The sequence below is a fragment of the Schistocerca americana genome, chromosome 8, assembly GCF_021461395.2.
Source record: "Schistocerca americana isolate TAMUIC-IGC-003095 chromosome 8, iqSchAmer2.1, whole genome shotgun sequence".
In the NCBI taxonomy this organism is placed as follows: Eukaryota; Metazoa; Arthropoda; class Insecta; order Orthoptera; family Acrididae; genus Schistocerca; species Schistocerca americana.
Genome location: NC_060126.1, coordinates 110709943 through 110726897, shown reverse-complemented (window position 1 = coordinate 110726897; position 16955 = coordinate 110709943).

The window sequence follows — 16955 nt, the reverse complement described above, 5'->3', positions numbered from 1 at the left end:
CACCCGATTTTTGAACCTTCCCCATAGCACGCAACTGTAGCACGATGATAGGGTGATAGTTCATCACATTTCGCAGTTCTCGAGTACAATGACGTGAATCAGCACGGATTAATGCGTTTAAACGATCTTTATCAAACCCCGAATTTCTTTCTGAACGTGGAGGGTGATGTATACGGCGCAAATGTTTCTGGCTACCTCACTCCTCTACAGAACTCCTTGGCGAAAACAAAAGAACGATCTCGGTGTCAATATTCATTGACTTACATAACAGTGTCAGCGTTTAAGGCTGTTTGTTACAATCAACAGCATCATTTTCATTAGGGACAGACACGTGAAAACTAGACAGATGGAAGAAAAGTAAGTAAACTTTTTATTACTTCAAAAGTAATCGACATAAGTATTAATATATTTTTGCCACAGTGAAACAAGAGTCAATGCCTTCTTGGTTGTGTTTGCTGTTGCCTAAAGAACCATGGCTGTGCCCAGGCGCCCACCTCTTAGTCCTAAGTAGATGGAGGGCCACGTACATCTTTCTTGAGGGCTCGAAAATCATGGAAATCACATGGGGACAGATCGGAAATCTATGGATAATGTGTAAAGGTTTCGCAGCTGAACTTCTGCATCATAGTCCAATCAACCGTGGCAACAAACGTGACCACCCACATATTCCTCGCGAAATCCTGCCGGGTATATTTACAGAAGCATTATTCGAAGGAGACTGTGAGCCCATTATGCTGCCACTAACGTATATCTCATGTTGTTGTTGTTGTGGTCTTCAGTCCTGAGACTGGTTTGATGCAGCTCTACATGCTACTCTATCCTGTGCAAGCTTCTTCATCTCCCAGTACCTACTGCAACCTACATCCTTCTGAATCTGCTTAGTGTATTCATCTCTTGGTCTCCCTCTACGATTTTTACCCTCCACGGTGCCCTCCAATGCTAAATTTGCGATCCCTTGATGCCTCAAAACATGTCCTACCAACCAATCCCTTCTTCTAGTCAAGTTGTGCCACAAACTTCTCTTCTCCCCAATCCTACTCAATACCTCCTCATTAGTTACGTGATCTACCCACCTTATCTTCAGCATTCTTCTGTAGCACCACATTTCGAAAGCTTCTATTCTCTTCTTGTCCAAACTAGTTATCGTCCATGTTTCACTTCCATACATGGCTACACTCCATACAAATACTTTCAGAAACGACTTCCTGACACTTAAATCTATACTCGATGTTAACAAATTTCTCTTCTTCAGAAACGCTTTCCTTGCCATTGCCAGTCTACATTTTATATCCTCTCTACTTCGACCATCATCAGTTATTTCACTCCCTAAATAGCAAAACTTCCTTACTACTTTAAGTGTCTCATTTCCTAATCTGATTCCCTCAGCATCACCCGACTTAATTTGACTACATTGCATTATCCTCGTTTTGCTTTTGTTGGTGTTCATCTTATATCCTCCTTTCAAGACAGTGTCCATTCCGTTCAACTGCTCTTCCAAGTGCTTTGCTCTCTCTGATAGAATTACAATGTCATCGGCGAACCTCAAAGTTTTTACTTCTTCTCCATGAATTTTAATACCTACTCCGAATTTTTCTTTTGTTTCCTTTACTGCTTGCTCAATATACAGATTGAATAACACCGGGGAGAGGCTACAACCCTGTCTCACTCCTTTCCCAACCACTGCTTCCCTTTCATGCCCCTCGACTCTTATAACTGCCATCTGGTTTCTGTACAAATTGTAAATAACCTTTCGCTCCCTGTATTTTACCCCTGCCACCTTCAGATTTTGAAAGAGAGTATTCCAGTTAACATTGTCAAAAGCTTTCTCTAAGTCTACAAATGCTAGAAACGTAGGTTTGCCTTTTCTTAATCTTTCTTCTAAGATAAGTTGTAAGGTTAGTATTGCCTCACGTGTTCCAACATTTCTACGGAATCCAAACTGATCTTCCCCGAGGTCCGCTTCTACCAGTTTTTCGATTCGCCTGTAAAGAATTCGTGTTAGTATTTTGCAGCTGTGACTTATTAAACTGAGAGTTCGGTAATTTTCACATCTGTCAACACCTGTTTTCTTTGGGATTGGAATTATTATATTCTTCTTGAAGTCTGAGGGTATTTCGCCTGTCTCGTACATCTTGCTCACCAGATGGTAGGGTTTTGTCATGACTGGCTCTCCCGAGGCCATCAGTAGTTCTAATGGAATGTTGTCTACTCCCGGAGCCTTGTTTCGACTCAGGTCTTTCAGTGCTCTGTCAAACTCTTCACGCAGTATCTTATCTCCCATTTCGTCTTCATCTACATCCTCTTCCATTTCCATAATATTGTCCTCAAGTACATCGCCCTTGTATAAACCCTCTATATACTCCTTCCACCTTTCTGCCTTCCCTTCTTTGCTTAGAACTGGGTTGCCATCTGAGCTCTTGATATTCATAAAAGTGGTTCTCTTCTCTCCAAAGGTCTCTTTAATTTTCCTGTAGGCAGTATCTATCTTACCCCTAGTGAGACAAGCCTCTACATCCTTACATTTGTCCTCTAGCCATCCCTGCTTAGCCATTTTGCACTTCCTGTCGATATCATTTTTGAGACGTTTGTATTCCTTTTTGCCTACTTCATTTACTGCATTTTTATATTTTCTCCTTTCATCAATTATATTCAATATTTCTTCTGTTACCCAAGGATTTCTATTAGCCCTCGTCTTTTTACCAACTTGATCGTCTGCTGCCTTCACTACTTCATCCCTCAGAGCTACCCATTCTTCTTCTACTGTATTTCTTTCCCCCATTCCTGTCAATTGTTCCCTTATGCTCTCCCTGAAACTCTCTACAACCTCTGGTTCTTTCAGTTTATCCAGGTCCCATCTCCTTAAATTCCCACCTTTTTGCGGTTTCTTCAGTTTAAATCTGCAGTTCATAACCAATAGATTGTGGTCAGAATCCCCATCTGCCCCAGGAAATGTCTTACAATTTAAAACCTGGTTCCTAAATCTCTGTCTTACCATTATATAATCTATCTGATACCATTTAGTATCTCCAGGATTCTTCCAGGTATACAACCTTCTTTTATGATTCTTGAACCAAGTGTTAGCTATGATTAAGTTATGCTCTGTGCGAAATTCTACAAGGTGGGTTCCTCTTTCATTCCTTCCCCCCAATCCATATTCACCTACTATGTTTCCTTCTCTCCCTTTTCCTACTGACGAATTCCAGTCACCCATGACTATTAAATTTTCGTCTCCCTTCACTACCTGAATAATTTCTTTTATCTCGTCATACATTTAATCTATTTCTTCATCATCTGCAGAGCTAGTTGGCATATAAACTTGTACTACTGTAGTAGGCATGGGCTTTGTGTCTATCTTGGCCACAATAATGCGTTCACTATGCTGTTTGTAGTAGCTAACCCGCACTCCTATTTTTCTATTCATTATTAGACCTACTCCTGCATTACCGCTATTTGATTTTGTATTTATAACCCTGTAATCACCTGACCAAAAGTCTTGTTCCTCCTGCCACCGAACTTCACTAATTCCCACTATATCTAACTTTAACCTATCCATTTCCCTTTTTAAATTTTCTAACCTACCTGCCCGATTAAGGGATCTGACATTCCACGCTCCGATTCGTAGAACACCAGTTTTCTTTCTCCTGATAACGACGTCCTCCTGAGTAGTCCCCGCCCGGAGATCCGAAGGGGGGACTATTTTACCTCCGGAATATTTTACCCAAGAGGACGCCATCATCATTTAATCATACAGTAAAGCTGCATGTCCTCGGGAAAAATTACGGCTGTAGTTCCCCTTTGCTTTCAGCCGTTCGCAGTACCAGCACAGCAAGGCCGTTTTGGTTAATGTTACAAGGCCATATCAGTCAATCACCCAGACTGTTGCCCCTGCAACTACTGAAAAGGCTGCTGTCCCTCTTCAGGAACCACATGTTTGTCTGGCCTCTCAACAGATACCCCTCCGTTGTGGTTGCACCTACGGTACGGCCATCTGTATCGCTGAGGCACGCAAGCCTCCCCACCAACGGCAAGGTGCATGGTTCATGGGGGGGTACATCTCATATCATGAGAAAAGGTAAAAGAGATCAGGGCAGAGACCTACAGGTAATGATTTTTTCCTTCCTCAATACGCGAATGGAATAGGAAAAAAAATCGATAATATTGGTTCGATGTGCTCTCCGCCATGAGCTGTATAGTGGCTTGCCGAGTACATATCATGAGCAGAAACTGAAAACGTTCCAAGTATGACATCTGACATTTGCCAAGAGAATGAAAAATTTAATGTATATCTCTTTGCACATAACTGATTTGTACTCAAAAATTGAGAATGTGTTCTGATACCACATAATTACGTTGCTCACCACATCACTGCCAAAAATGATGAGACTGAATTCGAAAATGTAGAAAAGAAAATGAATTCTCGGCAGTATGTGACAAGAATGATGATTATCGCTGTTGTCATATCCTTCACGACCAAGGTGGCAAATGGCATAGTCCAACAGGATATTACAAGAACCAGTTCAGCAGTCCACTCCTCAGATGTCATGAGGCTCCTCGATTGTCCTGCGCAGTCCCCTGATCTGTCAAACACAGAGCAGTATACGACCTCAAAGTTCAGTTCAGGTGCAGATTAACTTGCAAAAGAAAGTAATAATAAAAATGAAACGAAAACTGCCTCTTAAAGTTCATGTCAAAAAAAAAATAAAATAAAATAAAATAAAATAAAAAAAAAAATAAAAAAAATAAAAAAAAATCAGCATCAGCTCGGAGCCCCCAGCACTGCTGTGCAGATTATCAATGTGTCATAGAAACTTACACGTCTTACATAAGGCACGGAAAATCAATAAGAAAAAATATTATACTGGACAAAGGCTCCAATAAAGGCACTCTGTGTAGGCTGGCAGATTGCAGTTGCAGTGCAAGGAAACTCTTGGGAGTAAAGCGTTCTGATACTGACGCAACCACGAGCTGCGTGCGGAAATTTGTCTGGAAGGTTTTGTTATAGCTAGTGAGTAAAAAAGTGATGCATATTATCTCTGAGCAGATAGCCGAAAAGTGGCTTAGGGGAAAAGTGGACTCGAACTCGCGACTTTTTGTTTACACTGTGCGACATTTACACAGCAGACCACGAACAGGTAGCACACTGTAACTTCTCGAGCGGAAGACAACACTACTTCCAGATACTTGAGCACCCTGCAGTATTGCCCGATCGTGCAGATGGCTGGGCTTAGAATTCTGAAAGGTAGCAGAAGTATTAAGTGAATGACCCAGTCAGCGGCCAAGTTTTATGTAATATTGTACGCACTTTCTGTTGCACAATTCCTGCGATATGTTTCTTCAATCTAACATTCGTTGTGGCAACCACAAGTAAACAAATGTGGAGGCCGCGAATGTCCTGAAATGCACTGTAAACTAGATATCCGAACAGAGAATTTGTGTAAAGTCTGCTCCATTGTGATGATTTAATTACAATGCAGGTTCACACTGCTCCACAGAGTCGTTTGTGTCGCCATTTTAAAGTGTCTTAAATATATATCAGATGAATCATTGTTATATAAAACGAGCATTACTTGTTTACTCGATAGGACAAAAAATAAAAAGAGTTTACTTACTCACACGGGTATATTTGGGCGTGTAGTCCGATACGTAATAAAGTACCAGTAGAATTGAAATGTAATTTGTTGTATTAGGTCAGGGAGTTAATAACCTCTCTGTTGAGCCTCTGAAAAGTCAAAAGACACGCATTTCATTACATCACTTTAAAATTAGCAAAATGACATCAAGTCCTACTTGGAGAGCTGCGATGTAACATATCGCTTATAGCAGCGTGCTGGGTCTAAGAAAACTGCAATGCCTCACAGGCGAAAAACATAGGAGGATAAGGATTTCGTAGACGATTCAACAACACTTTAAATTGCCCCGTTGTCTTCCCAACCCTGAGACGCGGAATGAATAAGATAACAGGGCACAGAGAGAAGGCTTTCCCATTGAGTATGTGTTTGTCGTCAGACCATCACAACACCTGTCTGCAGAGTTCGTTTCCATCACGAAGCATATAAGATCTATTGCTGATAAAACCACGACTGCGTTTCTGCAGCATCGATACAAGGATCCTGACGTTTTATTAATTAAATGCAGGAGGACATCAACCTATCGCTGCAAATTCTTTTACATTTATTAACAATGAATTACGAATTAAACAGCATAATGTCGGTTTCTGGCGCTGTCATATGTCGCGAAAGTACAAAGCAGTCCCTCATGTCCATGTGGAACTTAAAATATGGCTACGTTCCCTCAGATGTTCTGCAAATCATTTAAATTGTTAAAACTGATTTGCAATAACGTCATTGACAATCAGTTACTTTCGTAACTGTTGCATAAAATATACGCTCGTTTTGTTAAAATTGTTTTGCGTCAACCATAAAATTCGTCTGTGTCACTAAAGCTGTCAAGAAATCCTAATTTACAAGTATATTTACTCCATTGATAAAAATTGTAAAAGGTTTTAATGTTTTATTTGCGTTTCATCTGGAGTGGCTGTTTCATCTCACTCTGTCTTACATTCACGTTAAAATGGGAACTGAAATTTCTCCCCCTTTGGGCTAATGTGAAATTTCTCATAGTCTCTGCAATTCATTTATTGATGCCTGACTGATTTAAAGATAACACTTTCTGCGTTTTATGACTGTTGATACTATTTAGCGCATTATCAGTGTGGAAACCAGCATGAACGTTTATCTAATGAAACTTGCATGCCATTTTACGTGAAATCTTTCAAATATATTGGATGACAGAGTATTTTGAAATTTCTTTTTCTATTTCTGTACCTAGCGTGATTTCGTCTTTCCGTAGGCTACTGACTGTTTCGTCTTCATCTTATAACTCATTTACTTTATCATTTTAAATAGTAACCTTAATTTATCGCTCCTAATAGGAGTTCTTTAACGATTTCATGTTAACGCAATTAATTGTGGGCTTTTTTATTGATGAACAGTTCGCACATTCGTGAATTATCTATCTTGACGTCTAGACATCTATGTCCCTTCACTTAAATTCATAACTCACCCACTGAACATGCTCACATTACGCGCCCCAATACGCAGAATGCAGTTTGCAGGGATAACTCACAACCATATTTGAAATTTTAAATAATCGATCTACTTTGACATTTTGCTACCAAGTGCTTCCAAATATGGCAAAACATAAAGTATTCACCTAGACGTGTCCCTTGAATATGGGTCTTGTGTATAATGACAACATATACAAATCGTAAAGGCTTTTGTAGGCATATCCGAAGGTTCGTTGCAGAGTTAGATCGTTAATTAAGAAGTTACATAAAATTCATAATTACCTCGCTAGAGAAGTTCGTCGAAACACACAGACCTGAGAGGTCACATCACGTAGGTGGCATTAGCAAGAACACTGTGTGGGAGTGTTAGAAACAAAACTGTTTGTGTGCGAGACACACACATACGCAAACACACACGGAAGGCCACACGGTAGGCGGTCGCTCACCCTCGCAAAGAAACGATATTGGAAACACTGAGCATCACTGTATAAAAAAAAATGGTCCAAATGGCTCTGAGCACTATGGGACTTAACTTCTGAGGTCATCAGTCCCCTAGAACTTAGAACTACTTAAATCTAACTAACCTAAGGACATCACACACATCCATGCCCGAGGCAGGATTCGAACCTGCAACCGTAATGATCGCACGGTTCCAGGCTGTAGCGCCTAGAACCGCTCGGTCATCCCGGCTGGCCACTACTAACCATCAAGAGGCATGCGTTATTGTATCCCTCGATGTGAACAGTTTGTATCACGCCTAATCCGATGTGGCTGACACATATTGAACATGCGACTGAATTTTCTGTTGGTTTGGAGACAGCCGCCGAAACCTGAAGATAGAGTTTCGATGAATAGCATAACAATCACGTGGGATTCTGATTAAAATGTAAATGCAGTTTCAAACGGTCTATAGGAATATAAGCTCTTCCTCATCTACATCTATACTCCGCAATCCACCTAACGGTGTGTGGTGGGAGGCACATCGAAACCACTATCATTTTGTCGTTTCAATGTTTCATTCGAGAATGTAGCGCGGAAATAACGACTGTCATTAACAATTCGTTTAGGTTTCAATTTTTCTGATTTTTCGCGTCATAGTCATTTTTTGTATGTGTGACTATTAATAACTATGGATGTCTAAGCGCATATTTGAGGATATAAACTAAGAGATGAGGTTGAGGACGGGTGGTCGTGAGTGGATAAGTAGGCCTGATAACATTTTTATGATTGTTACTAGATATTTCACTAGCTTAAATAACGTTGCTATTGTTTGTCTGATCGTCTATTTCATGGTATTACCTTGTGGACCTAATGTTTCTTTTTTTTTTTGTTTAGTTGACCTATTTTCTATTTTCGTTTCTGATTTATCCAACCTAAGTGTATCATACTTAGAAATCAGGTTAAAGTTAATAACGTTAAAAATGTAAATAATGTCGACAAACAGGTGTTTAGACGACTGTAGTGGGTTAGCAGACGACCATAACACTGTTCTCGCTCTCGCCTGACGCCTCGCGGTGTGGACTGGCTGTGACTGCACACACGTAGCCTTGTCGCTATTTCCGTATATGTTATCATACTGCTGTGACTTGCGAGGCTTCAGGCGTGTTGAGAAAGCGTGAAGATAAAACTAAACTTGGTGTTTTGCCTGATCTCGAGGGCAAGACGTACTGACACGAAAGAAGGTTTTCTCAACACAATATCGGTTTCTCTGAAGAACTGCAAGGTGTACCTACCAGCAATAATCGCAGCCATCAGTGATGAGATAGTTGAGTTTCTCAACACTTGCATAGTATGAACGATTTACGACAGAGTAAACAACAGGGAAGTATTCAGCTTCGACGCCAACTGCCTTGCTGCGGTGGTAACACCGGTTCCCGTCAGATCAGCGAAGTTAAGCGCTGTCGTACTGGGTTAGCACCAGGATGGATGACCATCCGGTCTGCCGAGCGCTGTAGGCAAGCGGGGTGCACTCAGCCATTGCGAGGCAAAATGACGAGCTACTTGATTGAGAAGTAGCGGCTCCGGTCTCAGAAAGTGACATACGGCCGGGAGAGTGGTGTGTTGACCACATGCCCCTCCATAGCGGCATCCAGTGACGTCTATGAGCTGAGGATGACACGGCGACCGGTCGGCGCCGTTGGGCCTTCCTGGCGTGTTCGGGAGGAGTTCAGTTTCGACGACAGTCGTAAGATCTAACGTTATAAACGTACAATTTCTTTTTTGTGTACGTATCTAATATTAACTGTGTGCATGTTAACCCATATTCTAAGGATATTCTGTTAGATTAACGTGGTCACTATAATGTAAATAATACATATCGCGTAAAAATATATAAACTATTAATAATTAATCTTGCGTCGCATTCAAGCCCATAACTGACTTAATACAAACTATCCGGAGCGGGAAGAAGAGCCTGGTCCCTGGCACGAATCCGCCCGGTGGACTTGTGTCGCGGTCCGGTGAGCCGGCCAGTCTGTGGATCGTTTTTAGGCGGTTTTCCATCTACCTCGGCGATTGCGGGCTGGTTCCCCTCATTCCGCCTCAGTTACACTATGTCGGCGATTGCTGTGCAAACAGTTCTCTACGTACGCGTACACCACCATTACTCTACCACGCAAACATAGGGGTTATACACGTCTGGTGTGAGGCTCCCTGGGGGGTCCACCGGGGGCCGAACCGTACAATAACCATGGGTTCGGTGTGAGGCGGCGGAGGGGTGAAGTGGACTGCGGTAGTCGTCGTGGGGTTGTGGACCACTGCGGCTGCGGCGGGGACGGAGTCTCTCCGTTGTTTCTAGGTCCCTGGTAAACTTACATACAATACAATAATTTAAATTACATCGAAGAAAGTTAGCTGAACATTCATTGCACTAATGTTTTTTTCTTATTTTCAGTACTTAGCTCTTTCCTATCTTTTGCATGATATCTTCACGTTAACAGCGACTGCGTAACACGTCTTGCTTTAGAGAAGAACACACACTGGAACAAGTAGAGCAACTAGTATCAGTGTAAACGCCTATGGAATAAGACGAGGACATAGTTCTAATCTACTCTTGGAACAGATATTACAAGAACGAAGTAAATGAGACACATAAACGTTGCTAATGCTCTCTTGATACGTGTTGGCAAGCGCTATTAGACCTTGACTGAAGTGTTTACAGCATACAGGGCCGCTTTCACAACTGTTCATCAAAATCTTGTTATCACTTTCCAATCGTTTGATAGTTTTATTAGCTAATATTTGATTCGAATATGAAAGACCGGCGACTGTAAGGTACAATGTGTCCCTGACAGGGAAATCTTGTATCTATCAGACAATAAGTTAATAACCTGGAAGGGTATTTCCTGAGCTCTGTTGCGCTGATCATTTGTTTTCCTCGTTTGTTTTCGCAGTGTTGGGAACTTCGATTCTTGTAACTAATATTCTACAGCGGAGAGACAAATGTGTGAAATCAGGTGTAAATGATACACAGTTAACCAGCCGCTATCGCCTGGATTGTGAATTACTTCGAATATAGTAGGCACGGGTTCTCTAGGTTTGTGTACGAAATGAGTGAAACGTCGTGTGACAAGGACCTCCCGTCGGGTAGACCAGTCACCTGGTGCAAGTCTTTTTAAATGACGCCGCTTCGGCGACTTGCCTGTCGATGGGGATGAGACGATGATGAGGAAGACAACACAACACCCAGTTCCTGAGCGGAGAAAATATCTGCCGGGAATCTAACCGTGGCCCCTTCCTTTGCATGTCATTCCACCGCGCTGACCACTTAGGTTAGGATTATGCTGAACGTTATAGCAGCTGTTTCTAAGTTGTTAGCTGTTCTCTAGGATTACATATGTATGGTGCTGAGCCTTGTAGCAGCTGTTTCTAAATTGCTAGCTATCGTTCCAGTTACAATCAATTTACTGTGGACGTAAATATTACATCTGTGCATAAATAACGTGTTAGTCATAAGCACATGGTGTAAGGGTAGATTTGCAATAGTTGTCAAAACTGGCGTGTCGCAAAGTAAACTGTGAAAATGAATTAAAGAACATCGTAATTCCCATTCATTGCGACGCTTAAGTTTGAAATTTGACTCAAACGTGGGTACACTCTTCCTGTAAAATGATGCAACAGCGTGTCGCTCTCCCACATCATCCTCAAGCTCTGTGACGCTACAAACAGCAAGATTTCGGCACATGAGGAAAAAGGCCACAGCTCAGAAATTAAAGTGACGTGCTTAATTTTGTCACAATAGCACCAAATTTCATGACAATTCTGCCCAATGCCACCGTGGAGGTGTCAAACGACCAGAAGGCCTCCACGCCGCCTCATGCCCACGTGTCACCGTCGGCGATGAAGGTTAGAACTGCGACGCACTGCACTGGAATCACGCAGTTTCGTTATAAGTGGCCGAGGAAACCTTTCAGACTCACCGCCGCTGGGAATCGGCACGAATGATCTCAGGGAGTCGTATAAAGGACATCAACGAAGCCACCACTTTTCCTGTGAGTTGATTCTCACATATTTTGCCGTTGAAAACGACAGTTCTCAGCGCGATGAGTAGAAGCTTCCTTCTTAGACAACCTTTGGCGCTAATGACACCTTCAGACATTTAAAATGGTTCAAATGGCTCTGAGCACTATGAGATTTAACTTCTGAGGTCATCAGTCCCCTAGAACTTAGAACTAGTTAAACCTAGCTAAGCAAAGAACATCACACACATCCATGCCAGAGGCAGGATTCGAACCTGCGAGCGTAGCGGTCGCGCGGTTCCAGACTGTAGCGCCTAGAACCGCTTGGCCACCCCGGCCGGCTCAGACATTTCAATCCTTCTCTAAGGACGTTGTGGGACTGCATTAAACGTGAACTGATGTATTTTGAGCGCAGTACGACAGCAATTTGTGGCCTCGTGTGCAGGTTGGAACCACCAGGAACCATTCAACGCCATTCGAGGAAATTTAAACGTGATCCAAAGCAGCAAAATGTGCTTCTGCTTTTTCATCCCTTCTTTTTCTCGTTTCCTGTAGCGTGTTCATAGCGGTGAGCGACAGTGACACATGCGTGAATAGAATGACAAGGTGCATTAAATGTGTTCGCAGTTGCGAATATGGACAACCATCAGCTGTGTGGAATGACGAAAATGAAAATTTGTTCGAAAATATTCTGTCCTTTGACCAGCGCCGCACGGACTCCCGTATGGACGACATAGTAGTAAGCGTCCAGGCAGAAAGAGTTGAGAACGAAATTTTCACTCTGCAGCGGAGTGTGCGCTAATATGAAACTTCCTGGCGTATTAAAACTGTGTTTCAGACCGAGACTCCAACTCAGGATCTTTGCCTTGAAAACCAGAAAGTTTCAGAAAGACTTGAAATCAAATATGTTCCCAGATCGTGCTGGAATCCAAATTCGGTTTTTCAAAGAGTACTCTACATCATTGGCCCCTCATTTATAATGAATCCGTCGTCCAGCGTAAAGTTCCAAGCGACTAGAGAAGTAAGTCCTGTATATACGAAGGACCCGAAAAATTGCAGACCAACTTCCTTAACGTCGGTTTCCTGCCTAAATCTTGAACATGTTCTCAGTTCGTATACAATAAATTTTCTTGAAGGCGTAGAACTTCTGTCCACGAATCAGCACGCTTTTAGAAAGCATTGTTCGAGTGAAACTCAGCTTGCGCTTTTTTCACTTGATATTCTGTGAACTATGGACGAAGGGTAAAAGGTGGAATCCATATTCCTGGATTTCCGGAAAGTATTGGAAACGGTATCCCACTATAGACTTAACCAAGGTATGTGCATTCGTTGTAGGTTCCGAGATACCTCAATGGCTCGAAGACCTCGTAAGTACCAGAACCCAGTGCGTTGTCCTTGATGGCGAGTGTTCGTCAGATACTTGAATACCGCCAGGAGTGCTCCAGTAAAGTGTGACAAGATCTCTGTTATTTTCTATATACATAAATTATCTGGTGGATAGAGTGAGCAGAAATCTGAAGCTGTTTGGTGGTGATGCTTTGGTGTACTGGAAGGTGTCATAGTTGAGTCACTGTAGGAGAATAAAAGATGGTTAGACAACATTTCTAGTTGATGTGATGACTGACAGCTAGCTCTAAATGCAAAACAAAAAAAAAAAAAAAACTAAGTTAATGCAGATAAGTAGGAAAAACAAAACCGTAATATTTGAATACAAGAGTAGTAGTGTGCTGTTTGACGCAGTCGTCCTTTACCTGTATAGGTGTAGTTATACAAAGCGATATGAAATGGAACTCGCATATAAGGTTTGTTGTAGGGAAGGCGACTGTTCAACTTCAATTTATTGGGAGGATTTTAGGAAAGTGTTCTTTTTCTGCTAAGGAGACCGCATGTAGGACAATAGTACGACCCAGTCTTGTGTACTCATCGAGTGTTTCGGTTCTGTACCAGGTCGGATTAAGGGAAGACATCAAAGTAATTCCGAGGCGGGCTATTTGATTTGTTACCTGTAGGTTCGAGCAACACGCAAGTCAAATATCAAAGTAAGAAACTGTGTGTATGTATTGAGGCAGCATAATTCACAGTGCACACGTTACGCAGATTACATTCATCCAGAATCTGAGAATGAGAAGACTTAGCGACTTCAAACTGACTTTACACGTAGTTTCAAATGGTTCAAATGGCTCTGAGCACTATGGAACTTAACATCTATGGTCATCAGTCCCCTAGAACTTAGAGCTACTTAAACCTAACTGACCTAAGGACAGCACACAACACCCAGTCATCACGAGGCAGAGAAAATCCCTGACCCCGCCGGGAATCGAACCCGGGAACCCAGGCGCGGGAAGCGAGAACGCTACCGTACGACCACGAGCTGCGGACACACATAATTTCAAACAATTTCGAAACTTTTCCGCAGATAAACTCCACAGGTTAATGAATGGAAAATAGTTCATCAATAACTACGTTTTTTCAATATAACTTCAGCATCGGGCATCACATTTTAATTTATTACTTCTTTACTACTAAGTCTGTTTGTAACACATTTTTCAGAGAGTATCCGCATATGTCACTGAATGTCCCTGAAAAATTATATCTACAGCTACATCTACGTGAGTACCCTGCTTTTCACAATTGAGTACCTGGCAGAGGGTTCAATGAACCACCTTCAAGCTGTCTCTATATCGTTCCACTCTTGAAACGCGAGCGGGAAAAACGAGCACTTAAATTTTTCTGTACGAGCCCTGATTTATCTTATTTTATCGTGATGATTATTTCTCCCTATGTAGGTGGGTGCCAACAGAATGTTTTCGCAATCGGAGGAGAAAACTGGTGTTTGAAATTTCATGAGAAGATCCCGTCGCATCGAAAAACGCTTTTGTTTTAATGATTGCCACTCCAATTCACGTATCGTGCCTGTGGCACTATCTTCCCTATTTCGCGATAATGCAAAACGAGCCCCCCTTCTCTGAACTTTTTCAATTTCATCTGTCAGTCCCACCTGATACGGATCCCACACCGCACAGCAATACTCCAGAATACGGCGGACAAGTGAAGTGAAAGCAGTCTCTTTAGTAGATCTGTTGCACCTTCTAAGTGTTCTACCAATGAATCGCAGACTTTTGTTTGCTCTACCCACAACATTAATTATGTGATCGCTCCAACTTAGGTTATGTGTAATTGTAATCCCTAAGTATTTAGTTGAATTTACAGCCTTCAGATTTGTGTGACTCTTCAGGAAATATGACGTCATAAACATTGACTCTGTTGTATATTTGGGATCTGGATTCATTAAAGATTCCGGAGGGAGGTTGCTGCTTCTCATTAACGGACCTGCGCAGGCAATCTCGAAAACAGCTGAAATTCACAACAAAATTACACACTGTCTACTGAATTTTAGGGAGGGGGAAATGAATGGAATAATTGACAACTATAATATGCGAAAAAAACAATGTTACGACACACCAATGTACTTCGTAATAGCTACGTTTAGAATGCCGCTATAAACTTTCGAACAATTCGCTACAAAAAAACCTTTTCAACGAATGGGAAAAATGGAAATATTAGACCAACCACGTAAATAGGGGTTTATGACGTAGTTTGCACAGTCATTTCATCATTACCCCCTGCCCCCTCCTCTCCCCCAGACACTGAACTATTTTCACCCTGCTTTCATAGCCAACCAATTCTCCTAGCGCGATCCAAGATGATACACTCACAAACAGCCTAATTTCCCAATTTCCCATGATGTCGGAGCCGAAGGCTCTGGGATCTCCTCTCGCCATTTTAAATTTTCTTAAACTAATCCGAAATTTCGAAACAAACCTTAGTACGTAATAAGATTGCAAGTGGTATACCTCCGAGCCAGCTACCACCGCCGTGACCCTGACAGGAATGTGATCTCAGACTCGGTGCACTTAGACAGTAGTGTCCCTCACCTCCATCTTTTAAACAACTGGAAAGATTAACTTAACTTCAAGATGCAGGAAGGGCACACCTAACAAAATTTGAAATTTTCGTTTGCTCGCATCAACCGACAGCTGGAGTGTAAATACATATGCACTCTACACAGAAAATTCACGCATATACCCAATGGAACATGATGCCACTGGGTGTCGGTTATCATTAAAGATACAGAACACACAAATATAGCATAGTTGTTCCCATTATGCAAAGGAGGGAATGTTGATAATTTGTTGGGATAGGCTTGAATGTATATATGCCATCTCTGAGCAGTGTGTCTGGAAAAGAGCAGTGTGTCTGGACGTTTCTCCAGCAGGGTGGTGAATATTCCAGCTTTCAAGAAGTGGCGCCCCAATCACGAAAAAAAGTCATACTTTGCGAAAAGGGCACATGTACGATACATATAATGTACAATAATCGCCTGATATGTCACATTTCTTAGTAGTTATCCATTCAGTATTGTGACAAAATATAACTGTAAGGCTGCAGAAAAGTTTCATGTCTAATCTTTATGTTTCTACGCAGTTTTTTAATGTCTACTGAAAATTTTCACTTTTGTTACCTACGTCTTTCAGCATATTGTAATTCAACTAAATGAGTGACTGCAATGAAAGATATAATGGATTATATTGAAATATTTGCGTTGACAGCGAGAATGAAACTTTGAGTATCGAAATAGCAGCTTCTGGAATTTGAACAACGTGCCGCTGACTAGTGATCGACATTTGAAAGCGTGCAGGTTGTTGTTAAGGAGAGACACAACAGGAAATAGGAATCGTTGTTTGTAGTTCGAGAGTGGTAGCAAAGTTTACACTAATTGTAAAATGTTTTGTCGGAAATTTATACTAGAAATCTTATTCATTATACAGTTTCTTGCATTTTCGGCAGCAGATATATCTTTTCAACATACAAAGAAACGAATGGTTCTTTAACCACCACTCGTAAACGTATTTCTAACGTCTTAAATACGCCAAACATGTTCAATTACAACTGACGATGCGTCAATACAGAGTTATTACAAATGATTGAAGCGATTTCATAGCTCTACAATAACTTTATTATTTGAGATATTTTCACAATGCTTTGCACACACGTACAAAAACTCAAAAAGTTTTTTAGGCATTCACAAATGTTCGATATGTGCCCCTTTAGTGATTCGGCAGATATCAAGCCGATAATCAAGTTCCTCCCACACTCGGCGCAGTATGTCGCCATCAATGAGTTCGAAAGCATCGTTGATGCGAGCTCGCAGTTCTGGCACGTTTCTTGGTAGAGGAGGTTTAAACACTGAATCTTTCACATAACGCCACAGAAAGATATCGCATGGGGTTAAGTCAGGAGAGCGTGGAGGCCATGACATGAATTGCTGATCATGATCTCCACCACGACCGATCCATCGGTTTCCAATCTCCTGTTTAAGAAATGCCGAACATCATGATGGAAGTGCGGTGGAGCACCATCCTGTTGAAAGA